We start from the raw sequence: 16581 nt of genomic DNA, 5'->3' as shown, positions 1-16581 counted from the left end.
CCTGAGATCAAGGGTCACATGTTCTTTTCACTGAGCCAACCAGGCACCCCAAGACCTCCTCTCCTCTTAAGAATTCTCTCTGCCCTCCTCTTCTGCCTATCCCACTCCTATCTGTCTTTCAGAAGACTATATAAACTCCCTTTCTCCAAGAAGCCTTCCCTGACTATTCTAGGAAGCTCTCAACCATCCCCAAAGCCTCTATAACCTCTAGCATGTAATTTGATAGACATGATATCCTAATTTGACGGATCCACTTTGATGTGCTATGTTGTGACTCTCATCACCCCAACACCCATTTTAACTCCTTGGCAGATCGTTCTGCCACCAAAAATTAGAGTCTGGCAAAGAAGAGACTTGCTTCATGAAACAGAACTACAGAAGAGTGCAGCTGGTTTCTTTAAAGATGGGTAAAAAAGGAGAGGATGTTGGGAGGTGATTCTATGGATGGCACCAGTAGAGACCCAGAGGAGAATGAGTAGGTGGGAGTTGGTGAGTGGAATAGAAGGTACATGTGGGGAATTGTGGGAGATCCAAGGGAATACATGGATGGGGGCACTCATTCATTATTCAAAAAATACCATTGTCGGGCACCTGGCTGGCTCAGTCAGTAGAGCATGTGATTCTTGATCTCAGGGTTGCAAGTTCAAGCGCCACACTGGGTATAGAGATTATTTAAAAATAAAATCTTTAAAAAGTATACCATTGGGCATCTGCTATATGCAAGACACTGTACCAGACACAGGGAATACTATGATGAATAAAGCAAACATGATCCCTGCCTTTATGACTGGCAGTCCAGTGGGAGAGACAGACACGAAACAAATGAAGTGTGTACACAAAATCACAATTACAAACTATGACAAGTGACGGAAAAGACAAGAACAAGGTAGCATGGGAGAAGATAATAACGCCTTACACATTAGATTGGGGAGGTCAGGTACAGTGGCAATGACAAAGTAATATTCGGGGCAGTAGATCAGACCGTGTAACTCTTGGTCTCAGGTTGTGAGTTCGAGCCCCATATTGGATGTTGAGATTACTTAAAAAGAAAATCTTTAGGGGCACCTGGGTGGCTTATTTGGCTGAGCATCTGTCTTTGGCTCAGGTCATGATCCCAGCGTCCTGGGATTGAGTCCTGCATTGGGCTCCCTGCTCAGTGGAGAACCTGCTTCTCCCTCTGCCATTCGCCCCCCAACTCCCACTTGTGCTCTCTGGCTCCATCTCTCTGTCAAATAAGTAAATAAAATCTTAAAATCTTTAAAAAAAAAAAATGTTTGAGCTCAGATCACAGAATGAGAAGGACCTTGAATGTCCTGACACAGAGTGACTTACTACATGTTCCCCCTTGGAGGGAAGGGGCTCCCAGATTTGGTAGTCTGAATCCCTTACAAATTGACCTTTCTGCCTCCCCTCCCTTTGCAGCATTAGGTAAGTTTTCAGGAGTGAGGGACGTAGGAGAACATAGGAAGGCTGGTCCAGCTTCTCTCCTGTAGGTAGCATAACTGATGACTGTGCTACCAGCTTTGTTGTGAGGCTGCAAAAGCTATTAATAGAGTTGTGATGTGTACTATTTAGTGAGCAATTTGACTCTCCTGATGAATAGCTCCTACCTGAGTCTTCCAACATTGTATGACTTGCACACATCCTCCTGGAGATGGAAAAAAATACCTGGAGCTCTTGGAAGGAGGAGAGTGCAAGTCTGGATGGCTTGTTCTTTGTGTAGCAGGCATGGGGTTCCCATTCTCCTTACCAGAAAAGCCAAACACTATAAGCTATTCTGTCCAGGGGCAGGCGTTCCTCTAGTGAGAAGGCCAGTAACCACATTGGCATGTAGATTGCAATAGCTAGTGAGAAGAGCCTCTATTGGACCTCTTGCAAATCCCAAAGGTGTTTCCTAAGGATTTCAGCTTCCAGAAAGTCCTTTCTGCCCTCAGCTGTCCTGCTGCTTCCAGCCCTGGGTCAGAGGATACCATAAACTCAGAGAAAGGCCAAGTGGGGATAATGATGTGGGGAGGTAGTGGTGGTTGTTAGTGGTTTGGGGAAGAGGAGGAAGAATTATGTGGAGTCAGGAAAGGAGACTAAGTGGGGAGGTGATAGTCAAGGTAGCGAACAGTGGCACCAAAGGGAACGAGTCAGGAACCATCTATCAGCCTCCCTATAAATTTCCTGGTGGAACCTCATGTTTCAGATTCTTTATTTGCTAAGGGACTGAACTACAGCAGGGAGACAGTCTCAGGGAACTCCCATGAAAGGAATTGGCTTGAGTATCCTTGAGGGGCTGTGGAGATCAGAGTGAGCTAGTGAAGGGCACTGGCCTCAGGTCAGGAGTTGTGCACAACAGTAGTAGGAAGTCGGCTGGGCACATTCTAGCTCTACCACTTTTGTTGTCTAGCTCTACTACTTTTAGCCAAGCTCCTAAACTCTTTCAGGCTATTTATAAAATAAATAAGATCATGTACATGATGAATGAACTGCAAATTACTGTATCATTTCTGATCTAAGGGTTGATGGTGATTAAGGGGTTGGTGTTTTCCATTTTCTGTTGATGGTTCCCAAGGAAGCTTTTATAGGAGAGGGTGGAGAGATGGCTTATTCTTCTCATCATCAAATGAGAAGAGTCCCTGGCCTCCTTTACTGGGCCATGATGAGACCAGGCTAGAGATGGAAGTGCTCTGTGCTCTCACTGATTCCCAAAGGGGTTCCATTGACTGGAGGAATGGAACTGCCCCTCCCTGTCATGACTGCTATAGCATTCTTTTGGCCAAATGGGGCCTTCCTGAAAAGCCCCAGTACTGATGCTGGTGGAGGGTGTCCTGCTGCTGTTTCAGTTCCCACAGGGCCAACGCTTAGGGCTCCAGAAACATTTGGAAAGGTCCACGTTGCTGCTCCTCTCCCAGCGGGAGCTAGGGAAGGTGTTTTCTAGTCTGCAGAACTTCTTCAAATTTTTTAAATGTTTTGTGATAGAAAATTTTAATCCTGTACGAAGTAGAGGAAAAAGTAAAAAGAATTCCCTGGTACTCACCGAGCTACAACAGTGATCAACCCTGGGTTGCTCTTCTTTCACCTATACCCCACTGGATTATTTTGAATAGTTGTTTCATTTATAATCTTCTCTGTCTCGTATTTCTGCAAACCCATTCTGCAAACTGGTAATTATATCTCAAGGTCTGATTAGATTCGGATACAACTTTTTGTGAAGAATACTTCTGAGGTGTACTGAGTACTTCCTGTTGCATCATATCAGGAAGGAGGCAGAGGACTCATGGTTGTCCTACCTTCTGTGAAAGTCAGATTAATTAATGGTGTAGTTAGACTTGTAGCTCCATCATACACATTCCCTTCAGCCTTTCACCTAATGTTTTGAGCAGCCATTGCTGGTCTGCCTCAGTGCATTATTTAATCAGGATTTTCCTGTACATTTACATAGCAAAGAATTCCTGTTACTCGTAGCCTACAGTCTTTCCCCGCCACCCCCCACCCCCACACAAACAGGTATTACAGATATCCCTAGGCCTTTGTCCTTTAAGGCCTACTTATTTCACTACTGCCCTTATCCTATACCTTCATTTCCTTCCTTATCAGCCCAAGATGGCCTTAGGATATCTGCAGACCAGGTACTCACCCAGCTTCACTGAAGACCTTTATTTCTCTGAGGGAGGATCCTTACTTGGAGTCTGTTCTCACTGAGACAATACTCTCTCTCCCATGAAGTTTCTGGGTCTGTTCTCTTTGAATCTTGCTAAGCCCATGCTTGAGCATGGGGAGAGTGAAGGCAGGTCTAGTGTTTTCCTCCTCTGGGAGGGAATTCAGCAGGGGCTGGGTTTATTTTACCTTCCCAGGGATTTCTTAGCAGCCTTCTTCTCTGCTGAAGACGGTCTTTCTCACTTGTTTCCTGAGCTTCCTGCCCCAACCTGGGCTCTGGCAGGGACCCAGGCCTGATTTCCTGTTTAGCTGGGCTGTGGGTTGGGAGAGTTGGAGGAGGGGAGGGGCAGTCAGCTCTAGCACTTTTAGGCTCTTTTCTCTTTCCAGCCAAGTTTAAAAACCTACTAGAGCCAGAACAGAGCCATCATCTTCTGATACTTTAGCATTCCTGTTCTGTTTAAGATCCCCACGCTTAGGGGCACCTGGGTGGCTCAGTGGGTTAAGCTGCTGCCTTCGGCTCAGGTCATGATCTCAGGGTCCTGGGATCGAGTCCCACATCGGGCTCTCTGCTCAGCAAGAAGCCTGCTTCCCTCTCTCTCTCTCTCTGCCTGCCTCTCCGTCTACTTGTGATCTCTCTCTGTCAAATAAATAAATAAAATCTTAAAAAAAAAAAAAAAGATCCCCACGCTTAGTTTCTCTCCTTACAAAGAAAAGATTGTGGAGACTGTCTTCTGGGCGCATGTGCCCCCAACAAACACAATGCATGTACCATGGGTGCTGTGAGCCAGCTAACCAGAAAGGCACACAGAAGTTGAGAGCTGCTTCTTGCAAGGCTGAACCCACTGCTCCCCACAAGAGTACTGTACCTCTACCACCCCATCTTACTAGCTATTAATCCTTTGTCACCAGGTCCAGTGCAGTAGAGAATCTGTTGGGGCAGAAGTCTGAGATGTGCAGGTTGGCTAGGGACTTGGCCATGCAACAGTCAGAAAACATTAGGAGTTCTGTAGTGACAGCCTATCACCTGTAGAGGATTTCTGATGAGAGTCCCATAGCCCTGAATGCCCCACTCACATTCCTCTTCATGCCTAGTTCTTCCTTGGGCAATGAGGATTCACAGGGCCTCATTCTGTCTTGAGAAGAGACCTGTTGCAGATTACTTTTTTGCTCCTTTCTCCCAGGTGACTACAGCAGGAATTGTGTGAAGACCTGTTCTCTATATCCCCTATGAAAGGAGATAGCAGAGGAAGGTGTTGCCAAGTAGTAGGGGTACCCTGTGCAGCCCCTGACATTTCAACAGCTTCCCTCTTGTTCTTATTATAAAGCCTCAAATCCTTAACATGGCCTGCAAAGCCTTATGTGATCTGGCTCCTGCCTCCTCCAGCTCACCTTGTACCACATTTACCCCCATCACTGTACCCAACCTTACTGGCCTTTCCTCTATTTCTCTGATGTCCCAGAGCCCATTCTGTTTTAGTGCCTTTGCACATGATCCTTCTGCCTGGAATGCTTTCCCTCTACCTTCTACCATTTTGGGATCACTCTTACTCATCCTTCAGATCTCAGTTCAGCTATAATTTGATCACAGAAGGCTTCCTTCAAACTCTAGACATTGTCAGTGGCCCTCTTCTTATTGCGGTTTTTCCTTTATAATTTCACATATGTTTGTATGATTACTCATATGGGTCCTTCTGAAGGCCACATTTCACGAAGGCAGATATTATATCTATTCTTACTTCCCATTATGTCTCCTGTGCCTTGTAAGGTGCCCTGCACACAGTAAACATTCACTAGATATCTCTTGAATGAATGAATGAATGAGTGAGTGAATTCAATCTTATCTCCTTTGCTTAGTTACTCCATGTCATATTCGACTGTCATAGTCAACCCTACACCCTGTGATGTGTCCCCAGCTGCTTATGGGCACTTACTAGGTGTTTTCCACCAGACACACATTTCACTTAATCCTTTCAACAATATGAAGAAGGTATACTCTTAATCTACAAAGTGAGATCCAAGGTCACACAGCTAATAGCAAAACCCTTATTCAAACCCACTTGTGAAGGCAAAGCCTATGCTCTTAAGCATAACACTACACTGCCCCCTTTTGGCAGTTTGGAGAGTTGTAACAGGGTTTTTTCTGTCACAGGGCTTTTTCTGTCACAGGGTCCTGGTTAATTTCAACCCTAAATCAATAATTTTTGGAACTTAAAGCCCTAAAATGATTCAGTTCCAGCCTTTCTGCTTTTAGCCCAGACTGTGGAAGTACACAGGGAAGAGAATTCAACCTGGACTCCCCAGTGACCCAGGATGCCTGTGTCTTCGGGTCTGTCTCCCATCTGTTTTCCTTAGGCCCTTTCTAGCCTCGAGGGCTTAATGCAGTGTCCTATTTTAAAGAACAGAAAGGCCAGCTGTTAGAATGGCCTGATCGACAGTGTTCTGGGGAATAAACATGGCCTGATTAAGATTCTAGGAAAGATCATTGAGAAGGGGAGGGTTTGTCTTTTTGTGATTTAGTCACTAAAGATAGAGTTCTGGAAATTGGCTTCACGGCTTTCCTAGTAAACTGAGACTCAGGAAGAGGGCAATATCTCTTGCTGTTGATTAGAAAAACTTCAGTTAGTCAGTATCCCCAGCTCCTTTTTAGTGGCTAGGGAATTTGGGACTGATGAATACTGTAGACTAGATGGAAACAAAGTAAGTGAGGAGAGAGCAGCATGAAACAAAACAGAACAAAACTCAGCTACCATTTGTTATATGTGTCAGGCATGCTGTGAACCATTTTACATACAGAGTTTCATGTAATTTTAACACTGGCCCTGTGAAGTGGGTGATACTACATGCCTAGAAGGGAAAGGGATGTTAAGAAAGGTAATTCGCGGGACGCCTGGGTCGCTCAGATGGTTGAGCATCTGCCTTTAGCTCAGGTCATAATCTCCAGGTCCTGGGATCAAGCCCCACATTAGACTCCCAGCTCACTGGGGAGTCTGCTTCTGCCTCTCCCTCTGCTTGTGATCTCTCTGTTTGTTTCTTTCTCAAGTGAATAAATAAAATCTTTTTAAAAAAAGGTTTTAAAGAAATGTAATTCACCAAAGGTCATACAACTGACTGTCATAGAACTACTCTAGGTGTTTCTGACTTAAGAACCTGAGTACTTTGCACACCCTGTTGCTGAGAGTATATGCTGCTGCAGCCTCTCTGGAAAAACAACTGGCAGTACGATGTGTGCATACCCATTGACTCCCTCAGCAGTTCTACCTCCAGGAATTTATTAAATTAAAGAAATAGACAAGTGTATAAAGACTTTTTAAATAAGATATTATAGTAGCTATAAATAAATAAATAGTAAAAATATTATAACATTAGAATAGTTATAGTAGATGCAACATTATGATGATGGGGGAGGAGAAAAAAAAAGAAACAACATGAATCTCCATCAGTGGGGACTAAGTAAATAAATCATGATACATCCATCCCACAACAGACCTATAGGCAGCCTTTTATTTTTATATTTTTTAAAGATTGATTTATTTATTTGAGAGAGAGAGAGCACATGTGCATAAGCAGGGGGAGGAATAGAAGGAGAGGGAAAGAAGATAGACCCTGCAGGGCTCTATCTCAAGACCTTAAGATCAAGACCTGAGCAGAAACCAAGAGTCAGAGGCTTAGCTGACTGAGCCACTCAGGTGCTCCTTGGCAGCCTTTTAAAAGGAGGAGATAAAATCTAATATAAGATCTAGCATGGAAAGATGTTCAAGATATATATCTTTTTTTATTGTTGTAAAATGCATTTAACATAAGAGTTACTATTTTCATATATCATTTGGAATATGGATGGTATGATTCATCTTTGCCTACCCAGGAGATAGAGCTTTTACCTCATAATTCCCATATTTTTCAATCAAGTACGCACATCAACAAGTTATTGAGATGAATTGGCTAAGGAAATGCTGCCAGATCCCTGGATGCCACCCATCTGTACAGTCTTGTTTCTGCTGGACACCCCATGCTCTAAAGTGGACTGGCGGCCACACTTGACTCAGTTCTTCTCACTTCCTTCTCAGGTTCTGCAGAGCCCTGTAGCTTTGGGGAAGCAGAACATTTCTTTGAAAAAGAATGCCATATCGCCAATCAGATACATTTCTGTTTCTTATTTCCTTTTTAGAGCTCTCCCACAGTCTCACTTTCACCATAGAAGAGAAGCAAGGGAACAGAATGATTCTCATATTCCCCAAGGTAAAACCATGACACTGATGTGTCAACATTCTGAGTGGTTCTCTTTGGCTTCTGGCCTTCCTCCCATAAGTGTTGCTGCTCATTGTGGTTTTCAATATGGTGTTTTAATGAGTAAAGTAGGAAAGAGGTCAGGAAACTTGGGACCTAGCCCTGGCTAGGAGACATTAGGGAAGCCGATTAGCCTACAGGGTTTTAGGTTTTTTCCTCTCTGAGATTGGGCTAAAGCATAGATGCTGGATTTTTAGGGCAGTGAAAATATTCTATATGATACCATAATGATGGATACATGTCATTTTACCTTTGTCCAAGCCCGTAGAATGTACAAAACCAAGACTGAATCATAATGGAAACGATGGTCTTTGGGTGATTATGATGTATTATTGTAGGTTCATCAGTCATGACAGATGTACTACATGGTGGAGGATGTTGGTAATAGGGAAGGCTATGCATATGTGGCAACAGGGATACATGGGAACTCTCTGTACCTTCCCCCTCAGTTTTGCTCTAAACATAAAACTGCTTTTCCAAAAAAAAAAAAGAAAGAAAGAAAGCCTTTATTTTTATTTTTTATTTTTTTAAAGATTTTATTTATTTATTTGATAGAGATCACAAGTAGGCAGAGAGGCAGGCAGAGAGAGAGGGAGAAGCAGACTCCCTGCTGAGCAGAGAGCCTGTTGTGGGGCTCGATCCCAGGACCCTGGGATCATGACCTGAGCCGAAGGCAGAGGCTTTAACCCACTGAGCCACCCAGGCACCCCAAAAAGCCTTTATTTTTAAAAGAGATGCTATTTCTATCTCTTAGGATTGTCAGAGATTTAATGAGATAATAAGAAAAAAGCTTTGAGAGCCTACGTTGCAATGCAAACATAAAGATCTATATTTTTCTGGACTTAATCTTTTCTGACTTGCATTATAAACTTTTAATTCAAGAAGCATGTCTCTAAATCTGTTTGCTGTGATGTAGCAACTTAATAGAGAGATAGGAAAGATACTGAACAATCTGGAAATCCACTTCATTCTTAAAATCAACCTGAGGGGGGCACCTGGATGGCTCAGTCGGTTGAGCATCTGACTTTCTCAGCTGGGGTCATGATCTTGAGGTCCTGGGATTAAGCCCCAAGTCAGGCTCCCTGTGAAGTGGGGAGTCTGCTTGTTCCTCTTCCTCTCCCCCTGCCCCTCCCCTGCTCATGCTCTCTCTGTCTCTTTCTTTCTCTTTATTCTCTCAAGTAAATAAATAAAATCTTAAAAAAAAAAACAATCTGGGAAAGGCAGAGGGCAGAGGAGAGTCAGAGACTCATTCTGTTTTAACCATTTGGCATTGTTTTAATCATCCCCATTTAACATACATAGCTTTTGTAAGTTAAAGAAACTAACAGAGATTTTTTTGATGGATTAAAATGATAGAGATAGAGATAGAAACTGGAAGTCGTCTGCACATAGAGCTAACAGCTGGGGCAAAGAGAACAAAGGATTTGGAAAGATGAACAATTGGAGAAGCAACCAGATTGTCAAGTTGGGCCATGTTGTTAAAACTACTGAATGCCAGGGGCGCCTGGGTGGCTCAGTGGGTTAAAGCCTCTGCCTTCGGCTCGGGTCATGATCTCAGGGTCCTGGGATCGAGCCCCGCATCAGGCTCTCTGCTTGGCCAGGAGCCTGCTTCCTCCTCTCTCTCTGCCTGCCTCTCTGCCTACTTGTGATTTCTCTCTGTCAAATAAATAAAATCTTTAAAAAAAAAACAAAACTACTGAATGCCAGGTCAAGGAGTTTTTAAGTGATAGGAGCCATTGAAGGGTTTTGAACAAGGGAATGATGTAATGAGAGAAGTGTTTAATTCTCAGAAGGGTAATTTAAGAGTAACGTGTAGGATGAGTTGGAAGAAGAAGAAACGGGATAGGGAGATGAGTGGGTTACCACTGCAGTGGTCCTGAAGTATGTTGATAAGGATCTGAAGCAGGATGTTGGTTTAGAAAATACAGAAAGAAGGGGCTCCTGGGTGGCTCAGTGGGTTAAAGCCTCTGCCTTCAGCTTGGGTCATGATTCCAGGATCCTGGGATTGAGCCCCTCATTGGGCTCTCTGCTCACCAGGGAGCCTGCTTCCCTTCCTCTCTCTCTGCCTACCTCTCTGCCTACTTATGATCTCTGTCTGTCTAAAATCTTAAAAAAAAAAAGAGAGAGAATTAAAAAAAAAAAAGGAAACGAAAAGAGAAAAAAGAATGTTACTATATGTTCATGATTAGCTTGTCAGAAATATAAGGAGGAAAGAGGTAGATTAAAATGACCCCCCAGGCACATCAAAAGGAGATAGGAGCCAACTTGAAAAAGGTTCTAGTAGCCAAAGCTGCAACAATTTGAACGACAAAATAAATTATGGTAGTATTGGATTATCACCCCCCAAAATAAAATAAATGTATATTAGTCCATACTGATATAAATAGTTCAACAAATAAATAAATGAGGGAGAAAGAACAAATCTTCAAGAATTATGATATTTATATAATTTAAAATTTTATTAAAATTTATTTAAAAGTAGTTTTTTAATAGAATGAGAGAAATTTTAAAATTATCCTTAGAATATCATAGTAATAATTGCTGCTGGCAGGATCCACTGATTGCTAAAACTAGTGGTTGAAACTTTAAGGAGAAATAAGAATTTGCATAGCCTATAAGAACTTCTACCAAAATATGTATTAATTACTCTAGTCATCTTAACATACGTCCACAAATTCTTTCATACTCCTCTAGAAAGTGGAACTCAATTCTCCTCCCTTGAGTGTGGCCTGGACTTAGTGACTTGCTTCTGACTAATGGAATATGGTCAAAATAAAAGAAAAATAGAAACTTAAGTGGAGAAACCTGGTAAACAATTCCCTGAATGATTAAAATTAGTACCACCAACAATAAGTCATATACCCCCTGATAGGCTGTGATACAAGGACAGATCACCTAGGTGGTATTCTTCCCAAAATCCATAACCTCTGTCTAATCATGAGAAAACAAAGCAAATCAAAATTGCAGGAATTTTTTTTTTAAGATTTTATTTATTTATTTGACAGAGAGATCACAAGTAGGCAGAGAGGCAGGCAGAGAGAGGGGGGGAAGCAGGTGATGCAGGGCTCGATCCCAGGACCCTGAGATCATGACCTGAGCCGAAAGCAGAGACTTAACCCACTCAGCCATCCAGGTACCCCAAAATTGCAGGAATGTTTTAAAAAATACCTGACCAGTACTCCTCAAAAGTCAAAGTTGTAAAAGTCAAAAAAAGAGGAAGAAACTAAGGAGACCATGGAGACATATCAATGAAATGCAATATGGAACAGAAAAAGGGATTTTAATGGGAAAACTGGAGAAATTTGCATAAAGTCTATAGTTTAATGAATAGTATTGATTTGTTCAATGTAGAATTGATCAACGTACATGGCTGCTAACATTAGGGTAAGCTGTGTGAAGAGTATACAAGGATTCTCTGCACTTTGTAATTCTTCTATAAATATAAGACTGTTTCAAAATAATAAGTTTCTTTAACAACCTTTTATGTTTTGAGTTTATTTAACTGGCAAAGTGGTTTGTGCCATTAACAAGATAAAGGTAGTCAACAGGAAGAAATAGACTGGGGGAAGGGTATGACATCAGTGAAAGTAGTAGGCAGTTGGAAATGTGGGTCTGGAGCTTAAGAGGTCAGAGCTAGGGATATAGATTTGGGTGCAAAACCAAGAGAGAGATATTTGAAATAATAAGTTTATAATATAATACTGTATTTCCACATGCTGAGAGAGCATGTGGAAAATGAGTCAGTGAGCACACTAAGGAGAGGATCTATGTCTAGAGTATCAGAGAAAGAACAGTAGGGAGGGTAGTCGGAACAGATAGGGATAGGATGTTTTTACAAAAGCCAAGGGAAAATAGAATCTCCAGAAAGATCTGGTCAGCACTGTCTACTGATACTGAAAGGTAATGGATGACCACCTGAGAAAAGACCATTGCATTTTATTTAGGAACCCATTCTGACCTCAAAGAGAATAGGGTTAGTAAAGCAGGTATGGAGAGGTGGGGTGGTGGGCATAGTACTCAAATGCCCGGGATGTAGACAGTGAGGAAGTAGGCTTGCCTAAACCAGACAAAGGGACTTGTGGGTGCCAAGAGGTAAGGAACACCTGGAAGAGAGTGGGACAGGAGAGTGGAGCACTCCGGGCAGAGAGGTAGAAAGTTCTGGCTAGAAGAAGCAGGCCAAAAGGCTGGGGCCCAAAGTTTAAGAAGAGGAGAGAACCTTGACCAAAAGAAGCCCCTGCCATTTCCTGGCTGCGGAGCTCAGGCTGAAAGCTAAAGCCCTGGATCAAGAACTGCCTTTTTTCCCCTATTCGAGCTAGGAGGCCATTTTATTTCCCAAGTCCCAACTATCTTCACTGTGGCCTGGAAAGTTAGGCCAGTTAGAAGATGAAATAAACTGAACGTACTCATCCTCTCTCCAGCTTTTCTCTGAGATGGAGAATAGTCTGGTTTTAAAATTAGGCATCAAGCAGTATTAGAGTGATTTCTGGTGTGTGTGTGTGTGTGTGCGTGTGTGTGTGTGTGTATCATGTTTAATAAAAGCTGCCCTTTATTGACTGCTTACCAGGCATCAAGCACTGTAGTTAGCACTTCATATACATTATCCTATTTAATCCTCCCAGCAATCTTTTGAGATGGGTACTATTATTTTCCTTATGTTAAAGGTGAAAAACTGGGTGGGAAAGCTGAGCACTGAGACCTAGAACTAAAGTGGGGAGACTAAAGAAGTGCAGGCCACTGAGGCACTACTCATTCTTCCAGCTCTGATCCGCTGTTGTACCAGGGGTCCAGTCGAGTGTGTGCCTGCCTCCTTCCTGGGTAGGCCAGAGATCCCGTCTAAATAGCCATCTACAGCAGCTCCGTACTCCTCAAGTGGCCGGATGGGTGTCCAGATCACTGTTGTCTCCCAGGACATTGACACAAGTGACCAAGTGGTGCTGGGGCCACTACAGTTGGTGTGACTGGTTCAGGAACTTTGGAATAGTTTTTGGTAGCTTTATCCTTGGCCATGCCAGAAACCCATCTCTCAAGCAGCAGCTCTTCTCCTGTGCTATTCTGGGCTTTACCCTCTCTGAGGCCATGGGGCTCTTCTGTTTGATGGTTACCTTCCTCATCTTCACCATGTAGGCTCTGTGAGGGTCTCCTACCCATCCTGCTGCTTTCAATTCCAGGCCATGCCTATACCAGAGTGAACTAAGCTTTAACAGCAAACACAGTATCTCTCTAAACCTCCCCCCATACACACCAAGAAATTTATGAAAACCAGATCCAATGAGGTCAGAAATTTGATCATGATCACACAGACAAGTAAATGGCAGAGGTAGAACTTACTCTAAGATTCATACTTTTAACCACTGCACTATACTGGCTTTTACTAACACTTGTAGTGTGGGTGTGTGCATGCACACGTGTCATGCGCACACGTGCATACACACAACACACACACAAAAACACACACGCAAGGGCCCAGGCTGTGTGGCAAGAAGTTAACATGGTATATAGCTCTGGATGGTAAGATTTAGGGTGATTTTTTTTCTTCTTTTGTGCTTATCTTGACTTTTTTCAGTGACAATATATTCCTCTTAAAATTAGAAAAAAGCAATATTTTATTTATTTAAGTTTTAAGTTTTGGTATTCTTTGCGGGATTTCTGTAATATCCATGGGAGAACCAAACAGTACATTATGCTAAGGTGTGGACAAAGGAGACTGTGCCTTCTCTGTAGCATTACAGGCTCTGCAGTGACAGAGCAGAAAATCTGGCCTCTGTGTATGTGCATGCATGTGTGTGTGTGTGTGTATTTGCACATGTGTGCAGCGACCACTGAGGTGAGGGGAGGAGTGACTGATCTGTCTGAGGATGTGCCACATGGAGACCTCTTTCCCTTCCCTGTGACCAGCCACCTTGTCCCTGAGCCAGGCCCATTTATTCTTGAGCTCCCAGAGGAACTGGGAGATACTTCTTCACAAACACCAAGATCCTCAATTTCAACCTCATCCCTTGTTAAAAGTCTGGCCAGCCAACCAGGCTGCTAGCAAGGAGCCCAGGCTGCACCCATAGAGAGTGATTTGAGTTATGGTGGAGCTACTTCAGGCAATGGGTCCAAACAGAGATGGACAGAGAGTAGCCAGTAGCATTTAAGGTCGGTATTAACTAGCATGTGAGGCTCTTGTCCAGAGGCTCCAAGATATTCAGGTGGAGGCGGTTCAGAACCTTGGACAGCTCCTAAAGGAGCCCAGTCTCTGTCAGGTCTCCAAAGCCACAGCGCCCAAGTCCTTAAGGCCCTTTTTATTTAATTTTGAATAGCTTTCTTATACATGTCTCTGACCTCTTCTGTCTCCGAGATCAGTCCTATGAATCCAGGGACACCCCCCCCCCCCCCCCCTCCCCCCCCCCCCCCCTCCCCGCCCCCCCCCCCCCCCCCCGCTTATCCTCTCCAGCCCTTGTCCCACCTTCCTCCACACACATCTAGCCTGACTTGAGGTCTTTCTTGAGGTTACCATCGCTCTGAAGGTGAAATAAGCTTTCAAGACAGCATCTGAGCTGTCCCTGGGCAGGACTGCAGGATTTCAGAGGGAGGAGGTAAGAATCCAGTGGAACAAGGGAGTGTTAAAAGAACCTTTGGCTCTATGGGGCGCCTGGGTGGCTCAGTGGGTTAAAGCCTCTGCCTTCGGCTCAGGTCATGATCCCAGGGTCCTGGGATCGAGCCCCGCATCGGGCTCTCTGCTTGGCCAGGAGCCTGCTTCCTCCTCTCTCTCTGCCTGCCTCTGCCTACTTGTGATCTCTGTCTGTCAAATAAATAAATAAAATTAAAAAAAAAAAAGAACCTTTGGCTCTAATACCCCTGCATTCCGATCTTTAGTCTTGTGTGTGAGGCAGGGGAAACTAAGGAGAAGCACTGAGCAGAATTCAAGGCCTGAAGCTAGAACATGTCATGAGCTATCACCGTGCAATCAGTCTGCCACTGACTATGCACTTAATTTAAAGATATTCTTTTTTTTAGAGAAAGAGCATTGACATAGGTTGTTGGGGGCAAGTGTAGCAAGTAGAAGCAGAAATGAAACTAGTGACTCCAGAGGTTCACAGCCTGCCACCCCCACCCTAGCCACACACTTGGGCCCTTGGCAAAAGATAGTTAGATTAACATTTCAGAGGGGTTTCCTTCCTGATTGCCCAAATCATCCAGAGGAGGGGTTTGTGAAGAATCTGGAAGGGCAGAAGAATCGAAGTCACCTACTAGGGATTGGATTTTCTAGTTGAAAGCTCCTTCTCTACTTCCAAGCCTCTTCCATAGCTAAATGAATCAAAGCCAACAGATGAGGCTACTGTGCTCTCACTTGGATTGCCTTAGCTGGTGAGTGAGGAGGGAAGGTAAGTTTACCTGGACTGAAGGTGAGTGAAAGCACTCATGATCCCATCCCTCCCAACGAGCCCTGCTCTGGGCCTTGTGTAAGGCTCTGCATTGTTTTCTTCACCTCTCATAGACTCCTGGATCCTGTATTGAAAGAACTATCTGAGCTAAAAAGGCCATTACATGCCTTACACCTCAAAGAACTTCCTGGTCAAAGAAATAGGTGCTAAAGCAATATGAAACCAGCAGAGAAGAGCTGCAGACTCCCTCTCTTAGCACCACCGGTCATAATGGGACAGGCCAGGGCAGGGAGGAAAAAAGAGCCTTTAGATTTTGCTGAGCCATGAGTAGACCTGACAGAGTTTGAGCTGGAAGGAGTAGAGCTGCCTCCACCCCACCTGAAGAGGTATAGCTAGATAAAAGTCCTGGAGATGGGAGCATTGACAGTGTAGTAACTAATTTTGGGATGAAAAGATACTCAGAGGATCTAGATCCAGACTGTCCCTCAGGCTGGCTCCTCTCATGTGTGGAAACTGTTTTCTAGCTTCCAGGTTAGGCCCTTACTGTGGGATTAAGCATAGGCTATCGACATATAAGGAAGCCTGGACAAGAAACAAGGACAGATGAGGACTCTGTCAGATCCCAAGAGAGTTGTTTGTGTTGGTTTATGTTCAAATAGAACAGGCCTAACCTCAGCCTCTTGCTTTTGGCCTGTTTTCTCAGGGGCAAAGACTCCCCCATGTTTGCCTTCCCTAACAGCGGATGCTCTGTATTCATTTTTATTAGGAGCAGTGATTATGTGACCACAAACCTTACTAAATTAAATATAATCCTGAGCATTCAGAAGAAACAGTTCAGGACTCAGGGGAAGGAGCAACTGGCTGGAAAGAAGGGCCCATGAATTCTAATCCCAGGGCTGCCATCTGGCATTGCCCTGGGACAACTCATTTACTCTCTTCCCTGGAGGCTCTTTCTGGAATCTCAGGCCTGAATAAAAACAGACCTGGGAACTCAGAGAGTGAAATGGCCTATCTAGATTCCAAAGTCAGTGCAGTTCACAGGCAAAACTGGAATCCACAGTCCCTTTTCTCCAGCTAGAGGTATGCTTACGGTTCAGGGAGGTTTCTTGGCGTTTTCCTTTTTTTTTTTTTTTCTCAAAGATTTTATTTATTTATTTGACAGACAGAGATCACAGGTAGGCAGCGAGACAGGCAGAGAGAGAGAGGAGGAAGCAGGTTCCCTGCCGAGCAGAGAGCCCGATGTGGGGCTCGATCCCAGGACCCTGGGATCATGACCCGAGCCGAAGGC

The 16581-nt window shown here is 43.9% G+C and overlaps 1 protein-coding gene and 1 pseudogene across 4 annotated transcripts in view; both read left to right on the top strand.

Annotated features, from left to right (window-relative positions):
* Nucleotides 1–16581, top strand: part of LOC111146025 (family with sequence similarity 219 member A) — a 54863-nt gene that overhangs the window by 11859 nt on the left and 26423 nt on the right. The window lies entirely within an intron of this gene.
* Nucleotides 11915–13050, top strand: LOC111145633 (annotated as a pseudogene).

Source organism: Enhydra lutris, unplaced genomic scaffold (genome assembly GCF_002288905.1).
Source record: "Enhydra lutris kenyoni isolate GAN:26980312 unplaced genomic scaffold, ASM228890v2 scaffoldscaffold13, whole genome shotgun sequence".
In the NCBI taxonomy this organism is placed as follows: Eukaryota; Metazoa; Chordata; class Mammalia; order Carnivora; family Mustelidae; genus Enhydra; species Enhydra lutris.
This window is presented reverse-complemented; position numbering and strand designations above follow the sequence as displayed.